At 32.6% G+C, this 23,854-nt stretch overlaps 1 long non-coding RNA gene across 2 annotated transcripts in view; it reads left to right on the plus strand.

Moving 5' to 3' along the window:
- Positions 1-21,910, plus strand: part of LOC127699889 (uncharacterized) — a 28,087-nt gene extending 6,177 nt beyond the window's left edge. Inside the window, exons 1-4 of one of the 2 annotated variants that reach the window (XR_007981272.1) lie at positions 12,506-12,778; positions 15,958-16,133; positions 19,029-19,125; positions 21,839-21,910. This is a non-coding gene — a long non-coding RNA (uncharacterized LOC127699889). Of the gene's footprint in view, positions 1-12,505; positions 12,779-15,957; positions 16,134-19,028; positions 19,126-21,838 lie in introns of those variants that run through there. The other variant, XR_007981273.1, reaches the window with a different exon arrangement.
- Positions 21,911-23,854: the final 1,944 nt, after the last annotated feature.

Here is a 23,854-nt window from a genome sequence, read left to right on the forward strand (position 1 = left end):
TTAGCAGCAATATACCAACTTCACCTGCATATGAGATATATATTTTATAATTCATTCGGTATTCAAGAGCTTGCAGCTGCTACTCAGACTTTATAAAAGTCATCAGTGTCTGAGCAGAAAGTTGATAAACCAGGGTTATGTCAAAGAACGTCTCGACATTTTTCTAAAAAAGTTAATCGGGAGATACCAAGACCTTGTTGATAAATATTCCGTATGAACTTCATGAATAATATATGAATGTCTTGAATGGATATAAGAAGATGTGGTATGAGTGACAATGAGAAAACTCTCCTTCCAAGTTGAAGTGTATATACTTGTTAATATTGTAAGAGACAGGAAACTTCATGATTAAACCTAACTCTCTGTTGGGCATTGCACACACATCTGTCTGTTTTCAAATTTAGGTATATCATATAATTTTTTAAATATATTTTATTTGAAAGATTTATTGTGGAAATTAGAATTAATGGGTCCTGTTAAAAAAAAACATCAATGTAAAGCAATATAATTAGAAAACAATATTTGTGTAATCTAATCTCTTTTCCATGGAGATTATTTGGTCCTGCCTTCTATACCATGGTCTACTGACTTCGAAACTTTTCCTTAGTTTGCAGATCAAAGGTTGTGATAATGTCACAGTATGGGGACCCACTTATGACAAGTAACTAATATTTGATATGCATTTGTATCGGTAATTTGTGCATGTTTCCTTTTCCTTTTTTCTTTATTTCACTGCCTAATATTTTTTAAGATCCTGGACAGGACCTGATACTCGTAAATATTCAGCAATGACGTCACGCATAGTGCATCAACGTCTAATGTTCACCAGCATCAATGTATTAATGAAATGCACGCGACTTCATTCACAAAACCGTTTGCTATCATGCTGATCAAATAGGTATCAAAACAAACATGCTATTGTTCTATATATATATATTAGCATTGGCACATCTTATTTCCATGGAATTATATGACCCTTTACCTTCAGTCATGGTTATTGAATTTGAATATTGCTGATTCTTTTTTAACATTTGCAAAATTATAACAAAATTTCATACAGGCGAGTCATATCTCTGTGTCAACGGTTTATGTAAATCAGCGACTTGTTGTTTTTAATTACACCTGTGTTATTATCAGTCCCTTTACATGATTGCGAAGTTGCTTCCTCAATAAGTGTTTCATGGAATCATAGTATATCTCTAATTACTGCAACATGCGAATTATTGTCCTTATCATCTGTTCACAAATTATAAAGTAATTAAGGTAACACTCAATCAACACTATGTTTTCCACTTGATTCATGGATATATGTGCTACTATTGCACAATTTAACATATATTTAGCAAAAGGTTCCGAAGTGGATCACGAGTAAAACGATGGAATGGGAAAAATAAACAATTAAATCGTTCCATTGTCAACGGGTATCAACATTTGCTGACTCTTACCATTGTCAACTCGTACCACTGAATTTTATTCCAATGCATTCTCGAAATTGGTCAACATGTACTGAAAATGCATAATCGAACATTTCATGTATATACAGGGAAAGATAGATAATGACTGCCTTTTTTAAAAATGTTCTATAAATACAAATACTTTTCTGATATCATTCGTTGGATTAGTTTTCGAGTTGACTTGCTGTGGTACGAGTTGACAATGTGACGAGTTTGCAATGGTACGAAACAACTATAATTATCATAAAAGATAATAGGAATGGCAATATGTGAAGACTGATCAGTAAATTTATAATTGAGCATCATGTTTGTTATGTAACACATTTAACAATAAAAACATGTGCTAATGTTCATATCATATGAAAAAAAACATTGCGTGCATTTCTTGTTCTGTTGTCATTAGACTAGTTGGTAAAGGTGTCTTAGTCGATGTTCTCGTTTATCATTAAACTAATTGGTAATAGTGTCTTAGTCGATGTTCTCGTTTATCATTAAACTAATTGGTAAAGGTGTCTTAGTCGATGTTCTCGTTTATCATTAAACTATTTGGTAAAGGTGTCTTAGTCGATGTTCTCGTTTATCATTAAACTAATTGGTAAAGGTGTCTTAGTCGATGTTCTCGTTTATCATTAAACTATTTGGTAAAGGTGTCTTAGTCGATGTTCTGGTTTATCATTAAAATAATTGGTAAAGGTGTCTTAGTCGATGTTCTCGTTTATCATTAAACTAATTGGTAAAGGTGTCTTAGTCGATGTTCTCGTTTATCATTAAACTAATTGGTAAAGGTGTCTTAGTCGATGTTCTCGTTTATCATTAAACTAATTGGTAAAGGTGTCTTAGTCGATGTTCTCGTTTATCATTAAACTATTTGGTAAAGGTGTCTTAGTCGATGTTCTGGTTTATCATTAAAATAATTGGTAAAGGTGTCTTAGTCGATGTTCTCGTTTATCATTAAACTAATTGGTAAAGGTGTCTTAGTCGATGTTCTCGTTTATCATTAAACCAATTGGTAAAGATGTCTTAGTCGAGGTCCTCGTTTATCATTAGACTGATTGGTAAATGTGTCCTAGTCGAGGTCCTCATTTTATCATTAGACTAAATGGTAAAGGTGTCTTAGTCGAGGTCCTCGTTTATCATTGGACTAATTGGTAAAGGTGTCTCCGTCAAGGTTTTCGTTGATCATTTAACTAGTAAAGGGGTCCTAATCGAGGTCCTCGTTTATCATTGGACTGATAAGTAAAGGTGCCTTTGTCGAGGTCCACGTTTGTTTCGTGTATATATTGCAGTTCGTTGCGTATACGATTTTTATTTGTATGTATATTCATAAGGTCAGTGCATAGACATAAGGGATTGATCGATTGCTGGTCGTTTTCACGACTCCCACACATTTATGTATTTAATTACTGAATACAAATACTTTTTACCCATCATTCATCGGGTGAGGGTTAAATATACAAGTACTTAATTATAATATAATAGTATAGAGGAAAGTCCTGTTATTAAGAAGTTTTAATTCATTTTCCGAAAAAATAACATTTTCAAAAGCCATCTTTCTCCTTTTGTTCGTATGAAACCGAAGAGGTGGACAGTTACTGATAAAAAGTGTACATACTTGTTAACATTGCATGAGAAAGAAAGCTTAAGGCTAACTCTCTTTCGGGCATTGTACGCACATTTTTTTTGCCTTCAAATTTATGCATACAATCTTATTTTGTTTATATCATTTCATTTTAAAGATATATTGTGGAAATATGAATTGTTGGTTCCTGTTTAAAAGAAATAATGTAAAGAAATAAAACTGGAAAACAAAATTTACAGATATTTTCTATTTATATTATATCATAATTTACCAGGATATGAAGTACTCATCAGTGTAATATAACTCTTGGAATATACATGTTCATCATTCAAAATCTAACCATTTCTTAGAACTATGATGAATATGTAATAGATAATTAAAATACAGAACAAAGGAAACATATCTGCAACAGGAATAATCTGTTACAGGACACTAACATTTCTTAATACAATAATTTGCCTTGGGCATCTAAAAGAACATGGAACTGTCTATAAAACATTTAACATGATAGTCAGTAGTAGAATATTTTATGTATTATTACATTGCAAAGCTTGCGATTCAGTTGCAAAATGTCGAAGAAAAGTTTTTAAATGCAAAACATAACTACCTTCACGATGCAATTTTTATTCAATTTGGTATGTTTTTAATCTTATTTCGGTGACTTATACTACAAAAGTATTAATATCAAACATTTTCGTGAATGTTAATTCGATACGTTTGAAGACTTTTAAATTCAGGTCTTTACACTACATGGTATCGTTATCGAAGTCAATACAGTTCGAGCATACACGAGCGTGACGTATTATCCTAGATATACAAACACCAAACGACTGAACAGAGGGTACACTGTTGTTAAGAGATGGGAAAATGACAATAAAAAAATAGAAATCATCAAGTTTATCATAAATCATAGTATACATTCGTCTATCTGTGTCAATATCGGGTCAAACATATCAAGATATGAAACAGACCTTCTACTTATCCCTAATATCATATTTACCTTGTTTACTGAGATGTAAAAGAGAGACGAACGATACCAAAGGGACAATCAAACTAAAAGAAAAATAAATTTAAAAATGTAAAGAAATGTAAAACATGTAAGCACTCATTCAAGTACAAAGTCAGGAATATGAAAGTTGTTTTCCATTCGTTTGAAGTGTTTGATGTGCTTTTGATTTTGCCATTTGATATGGGACTTTCCGTTTAGAAATTTCCTTGGAGTTTGGTATTTTTATTACTTCATCTTTCAACTATGAGTGACAGGACATCATCAAAATATCGAAATGTGAAATTAAAGAACTGTGCATGTATTTTTGTTTTCTATATTTCTTTGTGAAGTTCTGTTTAATTCCGCTTCATATGAGTATATAAAACACTGTCAAAACCTTTAATAAAATATATAACAAATGCAGATATTGATTGCAAACTTATGATTTCACGTGCATGGATTCAATAAAAAGCACATTTCACACCAAATATTGTACGATAACATTATGTTTGATCAAAATTACAATTATTCCTAAACAACGTTGCAGACGATACCAAAAGGGAAAAACGAAATTTATAAATCGTAGAGAGACCGATAGAACAATGAAAAAATAGTCGCTTAATTAAATTGGATGGATTTTTTTTTTCAATTTCCTACATCTTCCAAAATAGTCGGTTCTCAATCTCACCCAGTTTATCGAAGTATTACTTCAGAATTCGCTACATCTCTCATTGCGTATCATTCATATTTCATGTGTCTATTCTATTCTATAGCTATTAATTAGAACTTACTTATTAACTGCAGGGGTTTTGTTCTGCAGAAATTCATATATATTATCACTCTCAATCTTTTATCTTTTTGTTGGTTCAGGGATAACGTGAAAGTTATAGTGTTGTATATCTGTATGTTGAATCCGTACTTTCCGGAACTGTTGTTTTGCCTTGTCCGTGATTGGTGTAATTATTACTTGTATCAGCCTCTTTTTGTGTTTGAATCCAAAGTAAAAGGATCATAATTTGAAAGCTCTTCGTTTTATTTATATTATACTTGTCTCTAGTCCCCCAAACCTAAGTCAGGAATATTACATGGTGGAGAACCCTAATATCGAACAATTGGTACCTGATATATACAAAATGAACATATGAAACATTAAAATGAAGCCTTGAAATAATTGTCAACAGTACAAAACACGTGGTTTGACTCACAACGTTACGTGAGGGCAGAAAATGGCTGTATATTTGAATAAAACTGTTTATTTATGTATGTGTGATTTATCTCATTACATTTGAACTTTCTATGACAAGAAGATCGAGTGTTACTCATGAACCGATATGATAGCTCTTTTTCATGACTCTTATATGCCACGAAATTACGAATCTGAGGATGCCGAATTTAACGAATTACTTTCTTTAGTTCCTACAATAAACACTCCCAAAATGTCTGTGCCATTGGCAAATCAACCAGGTATTTTCATTCGAGATTCAGATGCAATAATGGAAAAATTGGCTGCTTGTCGCAAATTTGGGGGTTATCTCCACGAAAATGCGTCGGTGTTTATGAAAGAATTTACTTCATTTGCAACTCTTCACAAAATTGACCATGCCGATGATCAAAGAATGATTGCCGCTTTTCACCTTAACTTAACAGGCCCTGCATAAACATGGTTTAATTCACTAGATGCGGGAAGCAAACGCACATGGAGACAATTTCTTGCAATTTTTGATGAAAAGTATATAGAGTTAGATTGGCAAAGTCCAACCGTGTTCCTTGAGAGCGAAAATTTTCAAAATATGAAATTAAGTAGGGGTCAAATTTTGGAAGATTTTTATGGACAGATAGTTGAGAAAGCTCAGATTTTGAAAAAGAAGGACCACGAAATTCTCTCCCAGTTTATCAAGGGTTTACCGGAACAGCTTGCGTTTTTTGTTAGGGCTGGTACACATAAAGACAGTGCTAGTGCATTGTCCGCAGCTAAAATGGGCGAAGCCTATGGGTATAGGAAGGTAGTTTGTGTTGCAGCTGCTAAGCCAATTGTTGTTAATGATAATAATCCGGTTCAAGAGTTACAAAACCCAGTTAAAGAGCTCACAAAAGCATTATCAGAATTAAAATCACAAAGTAACGATATCAAACCAGGAATGCCTCCAAAATATCAAAACCCTCGTTACAACAACCCTCGTTACAACAATAACTTTTCAAGTCAGGCAGGAAATAACCGACTAAAAACTTGCTTTAATTGTCAGGCTCCTGGTCATTTTCGAGCAAATTGCAACTGGAATGGTCACGGTGAAATAAGTCCAACTCTGCAGTGTCAACTTTGTCAGCAATTTGGACATGGTGCTTTTCAGTGTCACCATCATAGTAATCCGGGAAACCAGTCGAACCCGGGGGTCAAAGGGCACGCCCCCTCGGGCGTTCATCCATAGGTGCCAGAAAAAGGAGTCCGCCTCAAAGTCGTCAACGTGAAGAAATAAACTATGCTAATTATTGCACTGATACTGAAGACTGCGAATTTACTGATGAAAATTTAACTAGTTTCAAATCTCAATTTATTCATATGCCCGTCAACGTTAATCACATATCTGTCGCAGCACTTGTAGACTCTGGAAGCTCAATAAACATTATTTCTAAAAGTTTTTATGATTTTTTGCCGGACACTTGTAAAACGTCAATATGTTCAGTATCAGAGAAAATAGTTTTGGCGAATAACCAGTCAGTTAATATTGTTGGCAAATGTACCGTCAAACTACAAGTGCCGCAGGGTAAACATTGGATACATACATATATTCTAACTCAATCTTCACATCCATTGATTCTTGGTACGAGTTACTTAATTTCAAAGAACATAGTATTAGATTTTAGTAGTTTATCTGTCTCAAATAAAACAGCAAAAGTTAAATTACAAAAGCATGTTATTGTAGATCCAAATTCTGAACTTTTGATATGGGGTAAAGTGTCAAACTATATTCTACAGGGACAAACAGGAATGTGTCAGAATAGTTCTCACTTGTTGAAAAGCGGACTTCTAATTTCGAAAGCCGTAGTTACTGTAAATAGCCATAAAACTGTTCCGATCAAGTTATTAAATCCTACTAATGACCAAATTCGTATCTCTCGTGGAGACGTTATTGCTAATTTTGAACCGTTCACGGAAGACTACATGTTAATTAATGCAGATGAAAAGGACAAACACTTTGTTCAAAATGTACAATTAGATATTAAAAGTCATACTACAGGTGAAGGAACTGAGTCCAAGTTTTTGTCACACTTTGAATTGCCGAAACATTTATCAACCGATGAACAGCGGCAAATATCACAATTTTTAATTCAATATAAAGATTTGTTTGTAACCGATGAAAATCCAAGGTTAGGATATACAGAACTTGTTAAACATAACATTTGCTTAAAACCGGACTTTAAACCCAAACATCAGCAACCTTATAGATTGTCACCGGACAAGAAAAATGTACTACGTGATCACTTGGATGAATTACTAAAACAAGGTATTATTTCAACGGTTCAAGAAACGGAAGATATACCGATTACTAGTCCGATAGTTCTTGTATCTAAACGAACGAGACCTCAACCTAAAAACAATTCAATAAATAAATCAACAAGTTTGTCACAGTTTAGATTTTGTTGTGACTTTAGGTACTTAAATAATCAATGTCAAGACTTCCGGTATTCAATTCCTGATTTACAAGACTTAACCGAATCTTTTTCTGACCGAAAACCCGTTTTTCTTACATCTATAGATTTGAGCTCTGGATTTTTCCAATTACCTATTTCAAAGGAAAGTCAAAGATATACTGCATTTAACACTTGTTTTGGATCATATAAATTTCTCCGTTTACCAATGGGTTTAAGTTCTGCTCCAGCATCCATGCAGCTATTGATGGACAAAGTTTTGAAGGGCTTAACATCTCGATCTTGTTTATGTTACTTGGACGATATACTGATAGTTTCTGAAACATTTGAAGATCATATTGGTGATTTAAATGAAGTTTTCAATCGTCTTGCCACTGCCGGATTTAAGCTCGGACCGAAGAAATGTTCATTCGCACAAAGTTCTTGTGTTTTTCTTGGACATTTGATATCAAAAGACGGAATTCAACCTCCCGCCGATCGTGTTAGTGCAGTACTTGATATGCCATCGCCAACATCAGTTAAAGATTTACGACGAGCCATTGGACTTTTCAACTGGTTTCGAAAGTACATTCAAAATTTTAGTGCGGAAGTTGACCCAATGACCAAGTTACTGAAAAAATCTGTAAAATTTAAATGGGGAATCGAACAGGAACAGGCTTTTAAGAAAGTTAAGTCATTACTAGTGAACTCTCCAGTTCTTGCGTTCCCGAAGTACAACCTGCCGTTTTTCCTTGCAGTTGACACATCGTGTAAAGGAATAGGATATATGTTATATCAACACCACCCAACGGAAGATACTAGCGAAGAATTACGCGTTATTCGTTTTGGTTCAAAGTCTCTAAGTAAATGGCAGAGGTCTTACGGTCCCACGAAATTAGAGCTTCTTGGTATGGTAACAGCAATATTAGACTGTTCAATGTATTTAAGGGGACACAAATTCATAGTTGAATGCGATCACCAAGCACTTAAGCCACTTTTTCAAAAACAGTTAAAAGGAGCAATCTATGAAAGATGGATCGCCATATTACAGCAGTTTAATTTCGAATTGAGATATAAACCGGGTAAAGACATGCAAGTCGCCGACGCTCTGTCACGTGCGCCTTACAAATCGTCAACAACAGGATTTGAAAGTCCGGACCAGCTTGATCCATATTTCCCCTATCACACCGAAAATGTCGGAAATATTATTACACCGAATGGAATGCCTTTTACAAGCTTATTGTGTAGTGACAAATCAAATGACACCGACGAGCTACAGCTTAATAATATTGATATTTTGCAGAATTTGTTTAGTAGGCCAGTAAGTGAATCTTTCAAACAAACTGACTTTGAATATGATGGCGATACAGAGGAAAACGATGATTGTGTTTCTCGCAAATTTACAAAGAAACGAGTTCGTACGAATCAACCCTTATCAATAGCCGAGAAACCGGTGGCGTCTGACATGTCCGACTCAACTGCAAAAGTTTCCGGAAAAGAAAATTCTATACAATCTTCCAATGGGGAAATAAGATTTTCTCAGACTAGTGATGAGAACCTTATGATGAACACTTCAGGCGAAAGTCCTAGTAATGATCAATTTATTACAAATACCGTCGAGGAGAGCCAATCGGCATTAAGCTCAACAAATATACCCGATAGTGATAGCCTAGTTTCGGCAACTGTAGACGATTTGTCAGATGTTCATTTTATTTCGGATGAGCAAACTGTCCAAAAGAAAATAGAATCGCTGCAAATTTTCAGAAATTGTGATTTCAGTCCGAAAAGTATAAAACAGTTACAAATTAATGACCCGCAATTTTGCAATATTTTCCGATATTTAGAAAAAGGTGATTTACCACAATCACAAAAACTAGCTCGTAAAGTTCTACTTGAAACAGGAGATTTTTCTTTATTCGATGGCTTGCTTTTTCACACTAGAGTCGCAAGATCTAAGCGAACACAACAATTTTGTCAGTATCAGCTTGCATTACCTGAAATAGCCGTAAAAACAATTATTTCGCTTTACCACGATTCACCACTTGGAGGCAATGGCGGGATTCAGCATACAGTAGATTTGATAAGGGAACATTATTATTTTTCAAATTTAGCAGGAAAAGTGTCCGACTTCATAAAATCATTTCATGCTTGCCAGTGTCGTAAAATGACTACCACAAAGACTAAAGCCGGCATTGTTGCTTTTCAGACTCCAATTCGTCCTTTTCAAGTTTGGGAAATTGACCTTTTTGGTCCTGTTCCAGTGTCTAAGTCAGGCAACAGTTACGTGTGTACTGCAGTCGATATGTTTAGCAAGTTTATTTTTACAGAGCCTATACCAAATTCTGACCCAATTACTGTTTCGCATGCACTTTATAGAATAATCACTCAGTTTGGTGTTTTTGATACTCTTATTAGCGATCATGGATCTGAGATGATAGGAAAATGCACAAAAGAAATATGTAGACTTTTAGATATCAAACAACAATTCACACCAAGTTTTACACATCACTGTTTGGGAACTTGCGAACGATCACACAGAACCTTAGCAGAGCGAATTACACCGTATTTGTTGACCAATACAAATTGGGAGGATTTTTTCCAAGTATCGTCTTTTCTATTAACAACTCCGTGAATGAAGGAACAAAATATTCACCATTTGAGATTATCTATGGACAAAGGCCATCATTTCCCTTATCGTGTGTAACAAAAACCGCATTTTCAGAAATTCCAAAAGATTATCACAATTATATTCGAGAGTTTGCTGACAAACTTGAATTTATTCGAAATCAAGTGCGTGAAAATTCAGAAAAATCTAAAATATCAATGATTGAACGGGCTAATCAGACAGCTCATAATCTGTCTCTAGAAAAAGGGGATTATGTGTATTTAGGAAAAGATCCCAGAGGGACTGGTCAGAAGTTTAAGCTTAAACAAGCAGGGCCGTATATTATTCATCGCATAGACAGTCCTCATCTTTATTCGTTAATGGAACCCAAAACAAACAAAGTTATTCCACAACCAGTTCACATTAACCGTTTAAAGCCAGCTTATATTCGTGTACCAAATCCATGTGAATATTTTATAGATCGTGTCATAAGCAAACAAGACACAGTGGATAATTTTATAATTATTTAGACTACAAACGATAAGACATAACAGATTATCCAACCGAAACCATCGCAGAAACATCAAAAATAAATACATGAATGTTGGATGTACAAAATACCGAGACTTGTTGTATAGCATTGCAAATTCACACTCGGTATAACAGCCATATTCGGGAATATGACAATGATGTTATGGAAAGGCAATTTTAGAAATATTTGGACTACAAACGATAAGACATAACAGATTATTCAACCGAAACCATCACAGAAATATAAAAAATAAATACATGAATGTTGGATGTACAAAATACCGAGACACGTCGTATAGCATTGCAGATTCACACTCGGTATAACAGTCATATTCGGGAATATGACAATGATGTTATGGAAAGGCAATTTTAGAAATATTTGGACAACAAACGATAAGACATAACAGATTATTCAACCAAAACCATAACAGAAACATCAAAAATAAGTTTGATAACATTAAAATTTCAAGAAACTCGTTTCATATGACTTTAATATTGGGTCAAATTAAAATGTAGCAATAATTAGTTCTGAAAACAAGACAAAGTAGAAAGTGTTATTTGATCGCCTTGTAAATATGATCATAGAACAATAAACTTGTTCATTTCTTTCCAAATTGAAATCTGTATGTATGTAAACTGTAGTTGTATCCATTGATGACAGGTATAAGTCAGAATCTTAAAAACAAGAGATGTTTGCAAAAAACTGACCATTTAAATGTGTCGAATGCTTTTCACAATAAAAAAAAAATGACAAATAAGTTGTAGTTTACGGATGTTCAAAACCCCAAAATGACTCTTAACATACAAGTTTGCAATGCAATCGCCGGACTTTGTACTTCGGGTGTAAATACATGTACCCTTAAATGGGACAATACTTTTTTGAAATAGGAAAGATTATGTTTTCGAAGCTCCTGTATGAAGTCTGCATCAATCCAAAAAAAAAAATGTCTACAAGAAGAGGAGCTTGGTTGGTTCCAATAAGAATGTCGTTTATTTATCAAAAACACATAACCCGACATAACAAATATGCTGACAATAAAAATCAAGGTTCCTCATTATATAACTTTTCGATGAATATTTTTTTCCACACTTTCTATATAATGATCAATGCAACTGCTGGTTGACCTTTCTTTCTTGTGTAGATCAACAGCTCAGTAGTCACCCCCTTGTGTCGCATGAACTATTATTAAAACGTCATATTCTGTGGATTCGTTTATGTCATTTCACCTCACAGAATTATTGAACAATGTATTGTCTAATAAAATATCACGTGGTGTGAATCGATTCTGATATTTGTATCCAAATCGACAGGGCCGGTGAATAACTTCGACAAATTGTACACTCCGGTGAGTAACACTACACAGGAAAAATTGCAACTGTCAGTGTCACCCCCACAGCAGAGCTATCTAATTTTGAATTGAACAGAATGTAAAATAATAATATGAATAAATATTCTTTTTTTAGTTTGTTCTTTATTCAGTCTCAATTCTTTTTTTTATTGATAATCCCATTATTCTCTATGATTCTTTATTCTATATTTCTGCTTTTTTTTGCTATCTGTTCTTTATTTTGCACTTTATGTCATTATTTTCTATTCTTAAACCCCCATCTTGATTCCAGACCCTCAAATATACGTAAATGTACGAAAGCTTGCATGGTACGTCGAACACGAAAACCCGGAAATCTTTTCACCGTTACCGTGTTTTATACTATGACGCAAAATCCATGGACGCTCATGCGACCATCTGCTGCTGTCTTTTTAAAAGTTTTTAAGAATGGACAGAGATAGATGATACAAGGAACTTTGGTTTTTCAAACTGGCGAATCAAAAATTTATTATAAACAGATAAATTGAAATGGGTGACTTGTCGATTAACTGGAAGAAACCGGGGAACGAAACATAGAAAATTTATGAAACGAAAGTTAACGAAACGAACGTCAAAGTGTTTTTGTTTTGATGGATAATTTTACGTACCCTAAAAGCGCAACGAAAGGTAAATATTATTATGCACATTTTGTTTAATTATTGGATTAAAGCAGAAGATGTGTGTGCTTTTACTAAGTTTATTTTTCACGAAAAACTATTTGACTGTAGACTTATACTTAATGTAATTGAAATTGTTTATCTAATGTCACAACAGAACTTAATTACTTTAACTGATGCAGACCTGTATATCTTATGGAAAGAGTTCCATATGGCACCCCCACCCAAAAATATATTTTTCCCCGATTAGTAAAACATTCTAAAAAGTTTTTTTTTTAAGGGGATATTTATAAAAAAAATGGGGCATGGCTTTTTTGGGGGGTTAAAAAAATAATTGGAAAAAAATGTTAAAAAAATATTACAAATTAGTTGCTTTTCATGTGGGCCATTTTCTGTTGACAATCTTTTTTTTCTTTTGGTACCCCCATTTCCTTTTGACACCCTCAGATTTTCACATGTTACTACTTATACATCTTAAGCATCATTTATATTACAGTACATCTCATTATATTTATAACACAATTATTATATATATATATACCTATATACCTTACTTGGATTCGAACCTCCAATCTTGGGATCTGTAGTCCACTGACTTAGCCACTAGGCTATGACAAGTTAGGTGATATATGTTTTAAAAATAATTATATCCTTATACTAGGTAATTCCATATGGGGAAATCAGGGTTATTGTTGCACTTTAAAATAGGTAACAAAATACTTTTGTAAAGTTTAAATACATGTAATATAATTAGCAATACAGTGAAATGAGTATTTTTCACACCCCAGTAGTTACACTGGTCAAAATGTATTGGTATACTATTGAATTGAAACGTACTCACTATTTATTTCATTTCCTTTGTTTATTTGGAATTGATATTAATTTAACATGGGTGATTCTTCAAGTCCAATCCATGTTGCAGTAAGAATAAACATACATGAATTTAAGAAAACAGAAAGTTATTAATAAACCGAAAAATGAGATAAGTGAGGAGGTATCATCAGATTCATCATCATTTCAATGTGGATAATTTAATATAAATACAAGTTTTGAAATTGACAATGAATATGATCCTAGTAAAAGTTTATTTTCATTGTCTGAAGAATCATCGCCTTTTGCTTGTGGTCAACTAAAAACTAGCAACGTAGTTGAAAAATTAGAAAACTTTGTTGATCCCACTCATGCACTATTGGTGCATGCACTAACTTAATTGAGAATCGTAGGTGGTGTATCAAACGACAACTGCCAACAACACATACAAGATCTAAAACTTTTGATAAACATTTAATGGAATATATGTATTATATTCAGATAAAACATCACTTTTTGACAGTTTCATTCAGGACATGTGAAAAGTATATCCCCTTTCTTTAATTGAAATTAATTATTTCAAAATAAAAATGAAATCATTATAAATCTCATTTTGTTTCATTTTCCTTTATAGTTATATATATATATATATTACTATTGTACATCAAATACATATTAAATCAATCAATTTTTACAACATTTTTATGACACATATCCCTGTTCCAATAAGTGACACCCCCTATATCTATTTGACACCCCCATTTCCTTAAATCTTAGTTAATACCTTGTAAAACAAATATATTATTATTGTACATTAAATATATATCAATTAAATATATTTTAACAACATTTTGGGTGGGGGTGCCATATGGAACTCATACCGCAATTACTCCCCCTTTTTCATATAATTTAGATTTAAAAAATGTATTATACCTTTTCATACATCGCGTAGGTAATATTGTACATGTAACCTTTTCCCAATTTTAATTATGAGTGCACGTGATTCCAGGACATACAGGAGCGGACAAGAATCACATTCCGGCATTACCGAGAAAATCATCACATTTGATTAAAGCTCAAATCTGAGGCTCAAATTCCTTATTTTATGTTACCTTAAGGCAAAACAAGACTTGCAACTAAGAAAATTACAGGGCTTAAATTTGCATATGACAAGTACAATAAGCCTTAATTATCCTGAGTCTGAGACTACTATTACTGAGTACTATAACAATAAACATCTAGTAATTCTCAGCCTTAACATACATGTATTATACTTCTGATAGTTTTCCACACCAATTCACATATTTTTAAGCTGAAAAATATGAACCAGGCTATTACAGCGGCAGGTCTTATCACCTTGTTGTACATTATAAGATGTGGACCCTAGTCGAGTGCATGAATGGTCTATTTTACATCTACTTAAAATGTGAATATAAAAATAAGAAGATGTGGTAAGATTGCCAATGAGAAGGGTCCAATTCTCCACCAGAGATCAAATGACATAGAAGTTAACAAGTATAAGTTATGGTACAAGATGACTTCAACAATGAACAAAGCCCATACCACAGTCAGCTATAAAAGACATTTAATGGAAATGACAAATGTAAAACCATGCAAATGAGGAAACTAACAGACTGATAATGATTTATAAACAAAACAAGGAACAAATAAACAAATATGACATACAGCAACAAAGTGAACAAACGACAACTTGAACCGCTGAATTACAGGCTCCTGACTTGGGACAGGCACATACAGAATGTGGTGGAGTCAGACTAGTTTGTTGGTGCCAAACCCTCCCCTTGAGGGAGCTATAATTTGTTTTTTATGTGGGGGGAGGTGGGGCTAGGATGAAATTTGAAAAAAAGGCAGGATGAGACACTTTGCCAAAAAAAAAAAAAAGGCAGGATGACGATTGATGTAAAAAAATTGTCAGGATAAACTATAAATAAAAAAAAAAACAGGACTGAATAGAGTGGAAAAATAAAAATGCAGGACAAAATTTTTCATCCTACCCCTCCCCCTATAAAATAAAATGGTAGCTCCTTAACCTGGGATAGTGGTGTGAAACTGCTCAACTCATCTGACATCAGATATGTACAAAGCAGATTTAACCACTTTGATTCATCACTTCATACAACAGTCATGACTATGGATTTAAAAAACATAACATGCATAAGATGGATTAGAACATTCAAATAATTTAATACTTTTGATATAGTTAAATTTTTTTCAGGGCAAGTCTAGATCTGTTGTTCTTGTTTTAAAAGATCAAAATAAGCCAATTTTGCCATATAAAAATATTGAAGGCAATTTGGCAGATATATTGTAACTTCATTTTATTATACATTTGAACATGTTATACATTATTTCTTTTAGCATTTTCAATGAAAGTACATTTTGTACATGTACTTCAAGAAGTAGAAGAATCTAAGCAACAGAACAGAATTCATTTGAGGCATTGCTTTCTAGATTATATAATGGATTCATAGATTGTCATATTGATTTATGTGCATAAAAGGAGCAGTAGTCAATGAATAATTTTGTGATGAGAGGTATGTAATGAAGAGGATAACTTTGTTTAAATATTTTGTTGTTGTCAGACTCTGTATACATGTTGCAAGTTTTGAGGTCATAGACATGATAGAGTTGAAAGTTTTGATTCTTGTTGTGGGCTATTTCTATAAGCAGTGACAAATTGTTTTTTTTTACAGGTCAATTTTATAGAAAATAGCGTTGGAAGCTCTATTAACACTTCATTGCTTGTTCTTTTTTTGTCTTGCAACAACAGTCATGAAAGTGAGTCTTGGGAATGCTGTTTTAACAGAGGCGAAGTCATAAACAATTTGTTAAAAATTGAGATTAGGTCAGTTTAAGAGGAACCAACCAATAACTTATGGCCGTGTTATGGTTGAATAAGTCAATAATATTTTTTGCAGTAGAAGTAGGATATCCACTTCTCATTTCCATTTCCATTGAGATTATATGGTCCAAATCCCTCAGTCATGGTTGATTGACTTTGATATTTTTACTTAACTTAAATGTGAAAAGTTTCTGATTAGGTCAGTTTGAGTGAACCAATAATGATAAATCTTTGATATTTGGTATGCAGTTGTATATGTCAGAGTACTAGCGCATTTCATATCCCTTGTTTTTATTTTGCCCAGCCCCTCAGTCATGGTCTATTAATTTTGAAACTTTGTCAAGTCATGGATGGTGTGTGACTTTGGATGTTTAAGCATTGTCATTATAATATCAACGTTTAAAATCTACTAACAGGATTTCATACAGAGAAGACATACTTCTATGTCTAAAGTTTATTCATATGATATTAATGTATACCAAAGGTTTATTATAGACCATTAATGTCTTGGATAAATTATTTATACAGGAATTACTTCACTTTGAAATGTAAATTCTATGAAAGATAACCAGTAAAGCACTGTTATGGTTACATTTTTTTGTCAGATATTTTTGTAATTCATACCATAGGTCTATATCAGCATGGTCTTTTAGTTTTATGAGTTAGAAAATAACTGCTGATCAAATATGTTTACAGTAGTTATACCTCTTGGAAATAGATATTGTAAGAAAAACTGCATTGCAAGCAATCCCACACATGTCTTCATTTCTTTTAGATTATTTATAATTTATGAAAAAGGTTAAAAGAACATACATATTTTTTGCTTTTTGACAGCAAATTTTATATATCCATCAATTGGCGAGGTACATTGAAGCGCTATTCTTTTATTTAATGCATGAAGTATGGATGGTAACACAAATGACAACATATTATGTTCATGAGTTAATATTGCCTTGTCTGAAAATAGTATACGTGAAGTACTAACATTGAACTATGGTAACGTTGTAACCCTAATGCTGTAGTGAATGACGTTATTGTATAGATTTCATAGCTACAACAACGATTAAACTTACATTGCAATCATGAGTATTTATTGAGATTCCACTACATGCCTTTAAATTGTGTATTTAAACAATTTTGCCTATGTAACAAGAAATCAAGATTTAATAGACATCAAGAGTTAATGCCTAAATGTTGTTTTTTTTAAACTGTAGACAGCAGAATAGATGATTTTATATTAGAAAAAGTTCATACTAAACTAAGACGGGCTTAGGCTATACATATATTATTAGCTCACCTGGCCCAAAGGGCCAGGTGAGCTTTTCTCATCAATTGGCGTCCGTCGTTCGTCTGTCGTCCGTCGTCCGTTAACTTTTACAAAAATCTTCTCCTCTGAAACTACTTGACCAAATTAAATCAAACTTGGCCACAATCATCATTGGGGTATCTAGTTTAAAAAATGTGTCCGTTGTTGGGTTGCTGCCCCTGAATTGGTTATTTTAAGGAAATTTTGCCGTTTTTGGTTATTACCTTTAATATTATTATAGATAGAGATAAACTGTAAACAGCAATAATGTTCAGCAAAGTAAGATCTACAAATAAGTCAACATGACCAAAATGGTCAGTTGACCCCTTAAGGAATTATTGCCCTTTTTAGTCAATTTTTAACCATTTTTCGTAAATTTTTGCAATCTTTTACAAAAATCTTCTCCTCTGAAACTGCTAAGACAAATTTAACCAAACTTGTCCACAATCATCATTAGGGTATCTAGTTTAAAAAATGTGTCCGATGACCCCGCCCGTGAACCAAGATGGCCGACATGGCTAAAAAATAGTACATAGGGTAAAGTGCAGTTTTTGGCTCATATCTCTGAAACCGAAGCATTTAGAGCAAATCTGACAGGGATAAAATTGTTCATTAGGTCAAGATCTATCTGCCCTGAAATTTTCAGACCAATCAAGCAACACGTTGTTGGGTTGCTGCCCCTGAATTGGTAATTTTAAGAACATTTTGTAGCTTTTGGTTATTATCTTTAATATTATTATAGATAGAGATAAACTGTAAACAGCAATAATGTACAGCAAAGTGAGATCTACAAATAAGTCAACATGACCAAAATTGTCAATTGACCCCTTAAGGAGTTATTGCCCTTTATAGTCAATTTTATACAATTTTCATAAATTTTGTAAATTTTTGTAAATTTTTACAAAATATTTCCCACTGTAACTACTGGGCCAAGTTCATTATAGATAGAGATAATTGTAAGCAGCAAGAATGTTCAGTAAAGTAAGATCTACAAACACTTCATCATCACCAAAACACAATTTTGTCATGAATCCATCTGCGTCCTTTGTTTAATATGCACTTAGACCAAGGTGAGCGACACAGGCTCTTTAGAGCCTCTAGTTAATATTAGTTACGCTGTTGATCTTTTTGTTGTTTGCTTACACATTTTTTCCATTCAATCAAAAGTAAAAAGTAAAAATATAAATTAGTGACTCTCTGAGCATCAGTTCATACTTCATCTACAAAAATGATCTAGTTTTTGTCTGGAGTTCTGGATTAAATTAAGATTTAAAATTTTAGCTTATTACCATGGTTGCCAAATTAAAGGAAAATGCAGTATTAGAATCACTGGTGTACATGTAGATGCGGATGTCCGGCAAAAAGAACTGGTATCAAAGTAAGTTCATCTGTAGAATTGCAGTTAATTTAAATAATGTAATGTTATCTATTGAAAACTTTTTCAAGTGTAATTGTACATGTTACGGCATGTATACTGTTGTTTATTTATTTCTTTCTGATGTCAAGTATGCATCAAAAAATCCTTATCCTGCTCTCCTTCTGCTCCACACACACACGCATGAGATGTCAGAAGTTCAAATAATTATAGCATTTGCTTATATTATGAATTGGGTATTTAAAAGTTGTTCTCATCTTGAATATACATAAAATATTTGCCACTGAACATTAAAATAAGCAAGAAAATTCAATCAATTATTGTTTTTGCATTATAGGAATGAGTTTTTAAACATACATGTATAACAATTGAATAATTTCCCTTTAAGTTTTTTTTATGAACCAGCATATATATATATATAGATATAACATGTATAAGGAGATGAGGTACATGTATGATTCTCAATGTGACAACTATCAATTAAAAAACCAAAGGACGAAGATGTTAACATTTGCTGGTCACTGTACAGCCATAAACAATGATCAAAATCCATACCATAAAGTAATCTATTATGGCTATAACTTGTATAAGGATGAAAAAATGTGAACCAATGAAAAAAATAAAACTACACACAGTATGGCAGACAGCACCCAACATAAAAACCAAATGTCAGAATCAGCAAGAAAAGGCTGGACTCATCAACAAGCACTTAAAAAGAAATAACAAAATAATAAAAGATGCAAAAATTATGTTTTCTCAAACTAAAATATCTATCAGTTCACCTTCGACAGATTTAATCAATTAATGTAACAACAAAACATTTGTCATTTCAAACAGTCTAAGAAAGCATGACTTTGTGTAATGCCAAAATATTGAACACACAAGAATATGTAGGACCATAACAGCATATAAGTATTTATAATTGCTTAGAATTTCAATATCTGAAAAACATGTTCTGCTTTTTGTCAAGCTTGCAAATTTATTTCACGAAAGCGAGACAGTGATCCTAGATTCTGCCAGAGGCGGCGTCGCTGTCCTAAAATTTAGGTTCAGTCTGTGGTTAAATTTTTTTTGAACGTCGATTACTTTGTCAAACAGACATGGGATTTTGTGAAATTGAGACAGAATATTCGAAGCTTCTTAATGACCAAACTACAGTATCCAAGGCAAAATTTTGAAAATATTCTTTTTCATTTTTCCGTATTTGAACTAATAAATGGGCTTAGTTTTTTTGATGAGCTTGCGACTTCCGCTGCAGAAAGCTCGACATAGGGATGGTGGAAGACACGGATGCTTCATACTATGTACAATGTCTATAGATGCATATGTATGTTATGAAGTTTCTGTCAGTCAACTGTCCATTGTCCTTGAACTCATTTTCATGGTTCAGTGATTACTTGAAAAAATAAAGGTTTTTTGTAATGTTAATTTCTCTCATAATTTCTCTCTTATTAGTATTATTTATAGTATTCATGGTAATAGGATATTTATATTTACTTAGTATGTGGATATCTTGCAAGGTCCTAGTGTCTGTCTACTCTGTCAGAAAGTTTTCGTGGTCAATTCAATATCTCAGGTTTATAAGCAATAAGTCTACTATATTTGGTGTATGGAATTATTGTAAGGTGTAGATGTCCAACTGGTAGTTGTAATCTGGCCTTGACCTCATTTTAATGGTTCAGTAATAAGTTTTTATGTTTTGGTCTAATTTTTGGATACTATAAGCATTCAGTCAATTATATTTGGTGTATGGAATTATTGTAAGGTGTAGTTGTCCAACTGGTAGTTGTAATCTGGCCTTGACCTCATTTTAATGGTTCAGTAATAAGTCTTTATGTTTTGGTCTAATTTTTGGATACTATAAGCATTCAGTCAATTATATTTGGTGTATGGAATGTTTGTAAGGTGTACTGATTTTAAATTGAGAATGGAAATGGAGAATGTGTCAAAGAGACAACAACCCGACCAAAGAGCAGAAAACAGCCAAAGGCCACCAGTGGGTCTGACAGTAATCACCCGAACTTGACCTCATCTTCATGGTTCATTGGATATATTTTTCTTGCTTAGTCTGTTTTCCAGATACTATAAGGTAAAGGTGAACTATATTTGGTTTCTGGAATGATTGTAGATTGAAATTGTAAGGTGTTTAGGTTAAACTTTACATTTATCTTGCAGGCTTCATCTGACCTTAACCTTATTTTCATGGTTCATTGGTCAGTATTAAATTTCTCTTGATTTGGTCTTTTTTTTAGATACTAAAAGTATAGGTGAACTACTTTAATGTAATGGAATGATTGTAGGGTGTTTATAATTGTCTTGCAGGTACAATTCTTGCCAGATTTTTTAAAACTTATTCTATAGGTTAATATCAGCATAATCCTAGTCAAGTTTTATAAATTTGGCCGATCAACTTTTTTCAAAAGAGTTATGCCCCTTGGAAATAATAAATTTATGGAAAATGGCCTCGTAAATGCTCTCATTTTTTTTTTATTTAACTTATACATGTAGTATACTATTATAGTAATGCCCTTGAAGGTCGGTTTGAAATATTTAGTATACAAGAAAAAGAACTTTTTTTCCCCCAAGCACATTTTTTATTTATAAATATTTTTGAGAACAAAAAAACATGTTTTTTTTTTTAATATTGCCCCTTGATAGATAAAAAATGTACGACTAGGTGGACATTGAAACTCTGTTCTTTTATTTTTACTTGCAGGAACTGAAAAGTAAAGAAACAGAACCAAAGAACATTAATTTTAGATTAATACAATATTGAACTCAAAGTCAATTTAGTTGTCTTTCTTAATCATACAGGATGTTTCCAAAAAAGCAGCTGCATACACATGCACCAGTAATAGCCAGCAGTTGAGACAATTAAATATCTGTGTATGGTGATATAGCAATAGAAATATCACATACATCATAGGGAAATAGAAATGGAGTATGTCAAAGAGACACACATATGAAAATAGAATATAGACAGTAGAAATGGAGTATGTCAAAGAGACACACATATGAAAATAGAATATAGACAATAAAATTGGGGTATGTCAAAGAGACTAACATGAAAATAGAATATAGACAATAGAAATAGGGTATATCAAAGAGACAAACATGAAAATAGAACGTAGACAATAGAATTTGGGTATGACAAAGAGACAAAAATATTAAAAATAGAATACAGACAAAAGAAATGGGGTATGCCAAAGAGACAAACATATGAAAATAGAATATAGACAATAGAAATGGGGCATGTCAAAGAGAGAAACATATGAAAATAGAATAAAGACAATAGAAATGGTGGATGTCGAAGAGACAAACAAAACAAAATAGAATATACTAGACAATAGAAATGTGGTATGTCAAAGAGACAAAAATATGAAAATAGAAGAGACAACAAGTTAATAAAAAAAGAATTCTACTTGATATAAAAATTATGGAGCACTGTTATTTTTCTGCATAAAGGAATGCCTGTATACAGTTGTTTTTTATTTGTTTGAGCTTTTGATTTTGCCATGTATTTTCTGTGGAGTTTGGTATTTTGGGTTATTTACTTTTTAAAGCAACAACTCATCACACTGAAGTATTTACACTCAAAATGAGTTTCTGACAGAAAAAAAAAATAACGAAGAAAAACATATTAAAACATCAAAACATAACTTTAAAAAACCTACCGCAAAAAAAAAAAAATACATATATATACAAACCATGTTTAGAATCTATGAGAAAATAAATGCATTTGAACAATTAAAAACATATAAAAAATATATATTTAGGACCAAGATTAAATCATATGAAAACATATGTTTGGGCCAAACATGTGAAAACATATGTTTAGGACAAACATATGAAAACATATGTTTAGGCCAGGTATGAAAACATATGAAAAACATATGTTTGTAAAAAACATATGAAAAACATATGTTTTCCATATGTTTACATGTATGAAAAACATATGTTTTTCATATGATTTTAAAAACATATGTTTTTCATATGTTTTCCATATGTTTTTCATATGTTCGAAAACATATGTTTTCATGTCGGGCCTAAACATATGTTTACATATGTTTTCAATCATATGAAAAACATATGTTAAACATATGAAAACATATGTTGCAATTTTTCCTATGAGATTAATATTTGTTCGGTATAATAAAACAGTAACGGCTCTATTTGTCGGAAGAAAACCCTCGGGAAAATAACCCTCAGTAGGGTTGACAATTTTTATTATCCTCCTCCTGAGAAAGCCGTTACTGTATATCATATTGAAATCCATGTTTGTGGTTTAAGAAACACTTGATATACCTATCAAAGAAGCTTAACATATTCATTTTACCCAGTATAAAAAATCGTCGATTGCCTTATCCACGAAAACCACGTATGTTGTTAACCTACAAATATTGATGAATCCTCGGTGTCGTAAACTTTATGTTCCAAAATTTTAAGCATCATTCGAAATGCCAATATTTTTTTTACTTCAAGTCATTTTTTGGCATTTCGCTAATTATTTGAAACTAGAGGTTTTCAGTGCTGCTCAACCTCCTAGTTGACTTAACATGTTAACTGTTTTGATGCAAGCGCCACTAATGAGTATGTACTAACATTTGTCTGGTATCTTTGATCACTTATTTTTGCCAACCGGTCTTTATGTTAAAGTACGTCTTCATACTGAAGCTAATTTTATTTTATGGCTAAGAAAATTAGTAACAATTCTCTCAAAATTAGTTACAAT

The sequence above is a fragment of the Mytilus californianus genome, unplaced genomic scaffold, assembly GCF_021869535.1.
Source record: "Mytilus californianus isolate M0D057914Y unplaced genomic scaffold, xbMytCali1.0.p SCAF_43, whole genome shotgun sequence".
Classification (NCBI taxonomy): domain Eukaryota; kingdom Metazoa; phylum Mollusca; class Bivalvia; order Mytilida; family Mytilidae; genus Mytilus; species Mytilus californianus.